This window comes from Otolemur garnettii, unplaced genomic scaffold (assembly GCF_000181295.1).
Source record: "Otolemur garnettii isolate 467f Iridium unplaced genomic scaffold, OtoGar3 scaffold00070, whole genome shotgun sequence".
In the NCBI taxonomy this organism is placed as follows: domain Eukaryota; kingdom Metazoa; phylum Chordata; class Mammalia; order Primates; family Galagidae; genus Otolemur; species Otolemur garnettii.
The window spans coordinates 8,269,231-8,278,409 of record NW_003852465.1 but is presented as its reverse complement, the minus strand read 5'-3'; the positions used below and the strand labels follow the sequence as shown (position 1 = coordinate 8,278,409).

At 48.1% G+C, this 9,179-nt stretch overlaps 1 pseudogene; it reads right to left on the bottom strand.

Annotated features, from left to right (window-relative positions):
- Positions 1-7,859: 7,859 nt before the first annotated feature.
- LOC100959984 lies at positions 7,860-8,183 on the bottom strand (annotated as a pseudogene).
- Positions 8,184-9,179: the final 996 nt, after the last annotated feature.

Sequence of the window (9,179 nt, the reverse complement as noted above, 5' to 3'; positions counted from 1 at the left end):
AAAAAAAAAAAAAAAGAAAGAAACAGGGTCTTGCTCTGGCTCACTCAGGCGCAGGATGGTCTTGAACCTCTGAGCTCAAGCAATCCACCTGCCTCAGCCTCCCAAGGCACTAGGATTATAGGTGTGAGCTACCATGCCTGGCTTGTCTTGTTTTGCTTTAACCTCTAGTTTGTCTTGTATTTATTACTATTGCTGCACCAACTGTCTTTTTACATCATTTCATTTTCAACATTTTTGTTATTATGGATTATAAGCAAAATATAGATGGTGTAAAAATCCAGTCTGAGGTTGAGCACAGTGGCTCATGCCTGTAAAGCTAGATAGCACTCTGGGAGGCCAAGGCAGGAGGATTGCTTGAGCCAGCAGGTCAAGAACAGCCTGAGCAAGAACAAAACCCTGTCTTTACTAAAAATGGAAAAACTTACCAGGCATGGTGGCCCATGCCTATAGTCCCAGATACTCGGGAGGATAAGGCAGGAGGATCACTTGAGCCCAAGAGTTTGAGATTGGAGTGAGCTATCACCACTGCACTTTAGCCAGGGCAACAGAGGGAGACTCTAAAAAACAACACAATTTGAGCATGGCTACCCTTTAGCAGATACGTTATGCCCATTAGCATTGCACACATTTACTTTTGGATATCCCTGGGTTTTAAGCAGGGGGTATCCAGAGGTACTGAGAATGTCATTGCTATTCCTAGGAAAATGAATGAACATGAATTTTTCCCTCACAGTTATCCTGAGTCCTGGCCCTGGAACTTCCCTTCCCTTGCACTTATTTTACCTTTATCTTTCATGTAAATGCCATCCTCTTTGCCATGTGCATCTGTCAGCCCGGGATCTGTCCTGTATTTCTCTCTTCCCTCTCCCCCCTCCCCGTGCTTGGCTCACATAAGCCACAGGAGGGTACTTGACTTAGGGTGTCCATTTCCTTCTATACTTGGGAGGACTGTACAAAGGCATCAACTCATTTCAGTAATCAACACAGCGAGCCCCCAGCATCTACAGGCCTGAGCCAACACTTTGCTCTCGCAAGCTCTGCCCACTGGGCTCTTCTCTGTCCCCGCGGTGTTGCTGCAGTTTCTGTCTCATAGTTCCCTCCACGACCCTGCCTTGTTGTGTATACAGCATGCACTGATTTCTCTGCTGGCTCCACGACCATTGCCTCTGGAGGAATTTGCTCTGAAGAATCCCATTGGCAGGAATGTCTCTCCTTGTCTTTGAAATCAGCAAAGCAGATATTTTTTTAGGGGGGGATGTCAGAGTGGGAAAGGTGAAGTGTATGTAAGTAGACACTGATCAGGTGACCAGATGGTGTTAATGGGGGAGATTTAAGAAGCACTCATAGTTATTCAGCTGTAAGTCCTATGTCTCCTGCCCATTCAACTGTAAGTCCTCCAAGCTCTGTCTCCAGCCAACCTGAGGTTAGACCTCTGAGGTATTGACTGGGGAGGTGGTAGTATTTCTGATTCCCACCTCTGTGGCTTTAGAGTTGCAAAGCATGGAGACGGAGACTGTGTAAGTCTCTGTGTCTGGGAAAGGCTGAGGCTGAGAGGTGGGAGGCCAGGGCCTTTTTTTTTTTTTTGACACAGAGCCCCAGCCGCCCCCCCCCCCGGTAGAGTGCTGTGGCATTACAGCTCACAGCAACCTCCAACTCCTGGGCTCAAGCGAGTCTCCTGTCTCTGCCTCCCAAGTAGCTGGGACCACAGGCGCCTGCCACAACGCCCGGCCATTTTTTGGTTGCAGCTGTCATTGTTGTTTTGGCGGGTCTGGGCTGGGGATTTGAACCCGCCACCTTAGGTGTACGTGGCTGGCACCTTAGCTGGTTGAGCTATAGGCGCCGAGCCTGAGGCCAGGGCCTTGATGTACACACCACACATCAGGTATCTGCAGGGAATATGATCTGGGTACATCAGGGGAGGCTCCAAGAGACCTTGTGAGCAAAAGACCACATACCCACCCCAATGTTGCACTACCTGTGGACTCAGCAAGACGAGGCTTTCTTAGGACCTGATCAGATGCCAGGTGAAGTGCAGGGACCCAGGGAAACAGGGGTGATGGAGCCTGGGGGTGGAGTAATTTGAGGAGCATAATGAAGGGGACTTTTTAGTATCATTAGGGCCATCACCACCACTCCAGCCTTCCCTGAAGGGGCAGACTCTGAAAAGCCGCTCATCAGAGACCCTCCTCCAGGGCAGGGGATGGCTTCCACTGCTTAAAAGTTTGTCTGCTGGTGAGAAATGACAAACCACATTTTCTTGGTAACGAGAGGGGTGTCAGAAACTATAACCTATGCTTAGGAAACAGACTACCCCATTAAAAATATATATTCACACAAATCATTGACCAAAAATGATACATTGAAACAATTTCTAAACAATGTCCCGTCCCGTGGTCAATCATCCTAGTTTTTAGTACTCTAAGATAAAAGGCAGTAAGAGTGTGGGTGGGCACGTCTGTGCAACACTTTGCCCTGCTTACGGGAAGAAGCCAAAGCTTCCACGTGAGCCAACACCCTCCCATCTTCCCGTCTAAGGCAGGCGCTAGGGCAGCTTCCTCCTTCAGTTATTCCCCCTGCACGCCCAGACATACCCAAGCCACTAGGCATTAGCTGGTCAAGACTGGGCAGACAGAGCCAGACAAAGCCAGCACTCCCATCCCCAGGAGCAGGGCAGCAAGAAAACCAGTCTGGGCTTGGCTCCTGTAGCACAGTGGTTATAGTGACAGCCACGTACACTGAGGCTGGCAGGTTCGAAATTGGCCTGGCCTGCTGAAAAACAGCAATGACAACTGCAACAACAACAACAAAATTAGCTGGACACTGTGGTGAGCACCTGCTACTTGGGAGGCTGAGGCAAGAGAATCACTTGAGCCCAAGAGTTTGAAGTTGCTGTGAGCTGTGATGCCACCCACTCTACCGAGGGCAACATAGTGAGACTCTGCCACAAAAAAAAAAAAAAGAAAAGAAAAGAAAAAGTCACTAGGCTGGGCATAGTGACCCACAAAATAGATGGAATTGTCATAATTCCAGGATCCTTTTAGCCCCTGGATCTCAGAACACAAACCCAGACCTCTAGATGGACTCTGTGCAGACATCACCTTCATGTCACCTATTTGTGTGGCTGAGAACAGACTCAAGTTTTGTCTGGGGCATCTTGGAGATGGGGAGGTGCTCTCTGCACCCCCAAGTTTTGTCTGGGGCATCTTGGAGATGGGGAGGTGCTCTGTGCACCCCTTGACTTGTCTTGAGCCCTAATTCCTCTAGTGGAGGTGGAAAGGGGAGAAGTGGGTACACTAAGTTCCCAGACAGCACCAGGTATCAGTGCCACTCAGAGCAGGCAAACAAAGCTCTGGAAGAAAGTTTCTCAGCTGCGGCATGTGGGTGGGTCCCTTCCTCCCCAGCACAGGCAGTTAGAGTAATTGGCAAGATTACTGATTACCGCCATGGCAGCTGAGGTGTGTGATTGTGCTTGGGCGGGGAGGGCCGGCAGCCTGAACCTAAGGAAGTGAGTTTAGGAAACTGAAACCTGGCATGTTGATAGGGCAAGCTCCTGCACCCAGTGCCTTCAGTAGTATGACTTTGCTCCAGGAGACTCCTTGGGGCCTGGAGTTGGAGGTTGGGGCAATGATGGAGGTACTAATGGAGGTACTCTGGGCCACTTGCTTACAGTCGGTTTCTCTTGCTGACAGGGGTGCTAATATACTTTCAGTCATGTCTGGCTCTTAGTTTGTCTTTGAACATTAAACCAGGGAGGGTCTAATGATGGCTGTCCATCCCCATTCAGGCCCTAACTACCACCCTCTTGTCTTGTCTGCAGTAATGGGTTCAAAGTTCTCTCTCTTCATGCCAAGCTAAGGGGTCTGGGAGTTCCTGGGGAGCCGTGGAGGAATGGGTTGGCCTGGGCAATGATGCCTCTGTGTGCATGGAGCCTGTGGTCTCAGGCAGGCTACAGAGGCCACAGGGTAGTGTGGTCTTGGGCTCAGCTCCCTTCCTCCCCACTGGCCACACTGACCTGGGCCTCCCACCCCCATCTTGGCCTAGTCTTCCTGTGTCCTGGTGACCCGGGCAAGAAGGCCTGATTATGCAAGTTTGGGGCCAGATCTCTGCTGCGGTGGCCTTCTCCGGGCTCAAGAGGGAATTTGGGCCACAGGGTAGAGTAAACAAGCTAAGTTCCTGAGAAGAACTGCCCTGACCAGCTGCTTGAGGTTGAAGGAGAGGGTCCATTGTCCTGGGCCAGGCCACACAGAATCATCTGGACGCAGTGGAGACTGCACTTCAGCCAAAGGATGTATCCTCTTCCTGTGCATAATGTATCTCCTGGCTCTTCAGCCTGCCTTATCTTTGCCCCCAGTTGCTGACCTGTCCTAACGTCCCACAAGACTAGAGAAGCATCATCTCAGTTGAGGCCAGGGTTTGAGGCCACCTCTGGGATTAAGCCAGAGGTGAGAGATAATACATAACCTTTTTGTGCCAGAAGGTTGAGAGGAGGCAGGCGGTTGTCCAATTGGGCAAGGAAGCCTCGTGGTGCATGTAACAGGATTTGGGTCACTCGGAGGCTCCATTTGTCCCAGTAGCACTGACTATAGCTCTTCTCCAGAATTAACTTATAACTGTCCGAGTTGGTCAGAAATTTTCCTAGGATACTTCTAAGCCCTAGGAGGATATTTTGGGAAAGAGAATGTCCTTATTTAAAGTTGAAAACCCCAGTGTGATTCTTGCTGTTCTAGTAAATTTACCAATCCTCTATAATTTTCTTGACCCCAAAGATAACAAGCTGTGCTCTTAAAGAAAGGCTTAACCACATCCTTCCCCTGTGTGATCTCTTTGCTGCCCTTCTCCCTCCAAAACGGCTTACAACCCTGGCAGAAGTCATCAGTCCAGCCTGCAATTCCAAGCATGGTTTCCCACCACTCTGAGTATATAGACCCTAAATAGTTCAGGCTCCGATCTCTGGGAAGCCCCTAATGTTCTTAGGCTAGAAGCTCCCACAGTAGCATGTGATACCCTCTTTATTCCCCTAAATCTTCTCCTGTCATGGGAGATGATTATATTCATAGAGGGTCCTTAAACTGGAGGGCCAAGATGTGAGCTTTATTGTCATGGGAGCCTTTCCCCTTTCATATGGTCCCTTTTTGAGCCCACCAGCAAGGTCATAGCCATAGGAAGGTCATAGGAGGGTCATGGGGTTAAAGGTGATCCTGGTTGAGTCTAGCCATAGCCTAATTCACAGCAAGGTCAACATCTGGCAAAGCCAGTGAGCCTCTCTGTTCCTTTATGTGCTGGTTCTTCTCTGTTCCTCCCTCCTCTGTCATCCCCAGATCCATTCTACACCTTACTCTGTGTCCCAGGAGACTGATCCTTGGAACTAGATCTCCCTGGGCTCCCTTATGAATGGCTTCTAATCAGGTGTGGCAGGGGAGGCTCTTTTAGGGGACCCAAAGGCCAATGGAGAGAGAAGCCAGGTATTTCACCCTGCCTTTCATTGCTTCAGGGCCAATTCTGCGCCCTAGTGGCTGCCGTTCCAGCCAGGTATCCCATTATCCACATTTCTAGCTCCCACTGGGCTGGGATAATGATTTCTTGTCATTCCCATAATCCATTTAATTCCCTTAACTTTGCTCATACTTCTGTCAATTGGCCTTTTTCCGCAAAGTCTCTCATTTGAACCCTCTGGGGGGAAGTATATTTTCTCCTAGGACCCTGACTGATACATCTCACTGCCTTAATTTCCCCAAAGGATACCATTTCCATGACCATTAAGATCCTTTATCAGAGGGCGGCGCTTGTGGCTCAAAGGGGTAGGGCACTGGCCCCATATGCCAGAGGTGGTGGGTTCAAACCCAGCCCCAGCCAAAAACTGCAAAACAAAGATCCTGTATCAGTGCTCAGAGCTTCACTGCTACTCTGGCCTAAATCATACACCCAGACTTTGATCCACTCTTTGGAGAAGTTAATTCCACTCTCTCTCATCATCAGCCAGTCCCTTTGTAAAGACCTGGTGGTGGATATTGGTTGACTTGGGTAGGAAGACATTGTCAAGGTCATGGCCATGCAGCTCTGTCTTTCTGCTGCCCCTGTGCCTTGCCATACCCTACCCTTAGCCCAGGACTCCTGGGCTTCCTTCTGCCTGAAGGGGAACATGCTAAGAGTGAAGAGGAGGAATGATGCACGTGGATACTAATAGGAAAGAAAGACAGGTGCACAAAACCCCTAATATCGCAGACATTAGTCAAATAAGAGAAATAATTCAATGCTGGGTGGAGATGATGTAACTTCCAGGGAGAAAGGGGAGGTAGAACATGGTGTTTAAGACTAAAGCCCAAACTCCTTGACATTCATGAAAATTATTGACTTTCCCAGTCTGGTTCAACCACAGCTTTTTAGACTTTCCATGACCCTCTTTCCCACTGATGTACCCGAGGTCCTTACTCTCCCTCAAAGTCTCCAATTATTCTGTATTATCATGTTCATGCTTCTCCCTCTGAATAGAAAACCCTACTGTGTTAGCACTCTATTGCTCTGTAATGACTACTGCACACATAATGGCATTAAAAAAACACCATTTATTATCTCACTGTTCTATAAGCCACAACTCCAGGTGGGCTCTTCAGGGTTCTCTGTTCAGGGTCTCATAAGACCAAAGTCAATGTGTCAGGCAGGTGAGCTCTTATCTGTGGGTTCTGGGAAAAGTTGTCTTCCAAGATCATTGAGATTGTTGGCAAAATTCAGTTCCTGTGGCTTCAGGACTGAGATCTCTCTTTCTTGGCTGGCCATTAGCTGGGTCTCTCTCTGGTCCTTAAAGCTACCTGGCTTTAAGCACCTCCATTTTTAAGTCAGGAATGGTATATCAAGACCTCTTATGCTTTAAGTCTCTCTGATTTAATATTCTGTCACCAGCCATATTAAATGCTCTGCTTTTATAGGGTTCATGTGATTAGATTAGACCCACCTGGGTTATCTCCCTTTTGCCATATAATCATGGGACTAAGGCCATGGATGAAGGGCATAGGGCCATCTTGCAATCTTGTTTACCACACCTTCTCTCCTTAGTTCAAACGGTAACAACCCCCTAAAGCCTTCTTGGTCTTTCCCCTCAGAATTGTCAGTTTTCTTAGCTGATACTTGGCTAGACCTCTAATGATGTTGTATTAGCGAGCTCTTTGAGAATAGGTGCTGTGTCCTACTCATCTTTGTATTTCTGTTGCACTAATGCCTATCACTTAGTAGATATTCAATCAGCATTTGTTGAAAGAAAGGAAGGGAGGGAGGGAAAAATGGGGGAGGGAAAGAAGGGACGTGGGAGAAGGGAGAAAGAAGGCAGGGAGGAGGGAAAGAAAGAAGGGAGAGAAGGAAAGAAGGGAGGGAGGAGGTGGGGAGGGAGGGAGGAAGAAGGAAGGAAGGGGGCAGGAAAAGAAGGAAGGAGAGGGGAGGGAAGGAAGGAAGGGAGGGAGGGAGGGAGAGAGAGGTTACAAGGACATAATGACAAGGACCTGAAAGGTCACCTGGTTTATATGATCACATTTCTATAAAGTTATTAAGGGTACTAATAACTTTTTTAAAAGACCATTTTCGGTTTTTTTAGTTAAAGAAAAACAGCCTTTTCCAAGAGTGACAAAGTGAACTGACGGTCTGAAGGAAATTGCGTGTGGGTTTCTCACAAGTTCTTGCTCCAAAACCCACATGAGGAAAGACAGCCCTCCTTGGAGCTCTGGGAGAGACTGGTGCAGCAGGGGGATTCCTTTGGCGGCGTGGGCAGAGCCCACCCCTGGTTACTAGATTGGCCTGAGTGGGCTCCAAAATGATTTCCACATGCCAGTCCACTGACATGATGAACATTATTATTCTTGGGGAGCATTAAATCAGAGAATGACATGGGGAGCCAAGAGAGTGGCTGATTCGGTTGGATTCTGAATCACAATCAGGAAATAGTCTTTATCTGGTGCAGTCATAATTTCATTTTTCTTGGAGGGAATTCGAAGAAAGGTGAGGTCGTTCTAGGGGTCAATTTCATGCACAGTGCTCTGTGCTTTCAAGATGAAGTTGTGCGAGAGGTTGGCGCCCTGTGTGCTGGTGGGATTGTCTGTGGTACTCTTGATGGGAATACCTTCTGTGTTCACTGCCATGATTCCCTGCATAGCTTCCTGACTCTGAAGTCACTTCAGCCTCTCCTCCATCTTGGCCATTTTGACAGATCAGTAGCTCTGCCTCCATTTTTTTAGGTTTCCTCCTCTCCGTTTTCCTCCTCCTCCTCTTTTTCCTCCTCTTTCTCCTCCTCGTCCGTTTTCCTCAAACTTGACTTGGAAAAGTTTCAGATTCAGTGCTTGTTTACTACTCCCAGAGGGCAAGAGCTAATTATACTGCTGTTTCCTAGCAATGTACGTGACCTAGTCACCAAAATAACCAATTCAAGAGGTCCGTCCTTGATAGTATAAGCCTAGTAGTCATTTTCTCTCTAACAGCGCAGGTGCTGAGAGAATAGGCCAAAAAAGACACATTCTGACAATATGGGAATGCTTCCGGTTTCAGACACTATGAACCACGTGGGGTCTCTGAGTTCAGCACAAAAGTTTTGAGACGGATGAGAAAAATCCAATTCTTTTCTCTTTGGAAAATCATACATTTAAATGATAGGTTGTTAGACTTCTTGCTTTTATTTTACTAACTGAGAAGTCAGGGCAATGATCCCATTAACACAGTCCTCAATCTTCAGGATAAGCACAGCTAGGCATTTAGACGAGGCAAGCAGCACCAAGCCCACTGGCTTCACCAAGCCCCATTTGAAACCTTTCTTGCGAGAGTTCTGAGTTGGCTTTCTCTGGTTCTTCGCCCATGATTCCAGTTCCTGATTCTTCCTGCTCCAGACCCAGGTACCATAAAGGAGACAGGAGACCCCATTAGGGAAGTGCAATCCTTGGATGCATTAACTTTTTTTTTGAGGCAGAGTCTCACTATGTCGCCCTTGGTAGAGTGCTGTAGCGTCACAACTCACGGCAACCTCCAACTCGTTGGTTTAAGCAATTCTTTTGCCTCAGCTTCCCAAGAAGCAGAGACTACTGGCACCCACCACAATGCCCGGCTATTTTTTGTTGCAGTTGTCATTGTTGTTTAGCTGGCCTAGACTGGGTTGAACCCGTCACCTGTGGTGTATGTGGCTGGTGCTATAACCACTGTGCTATGGG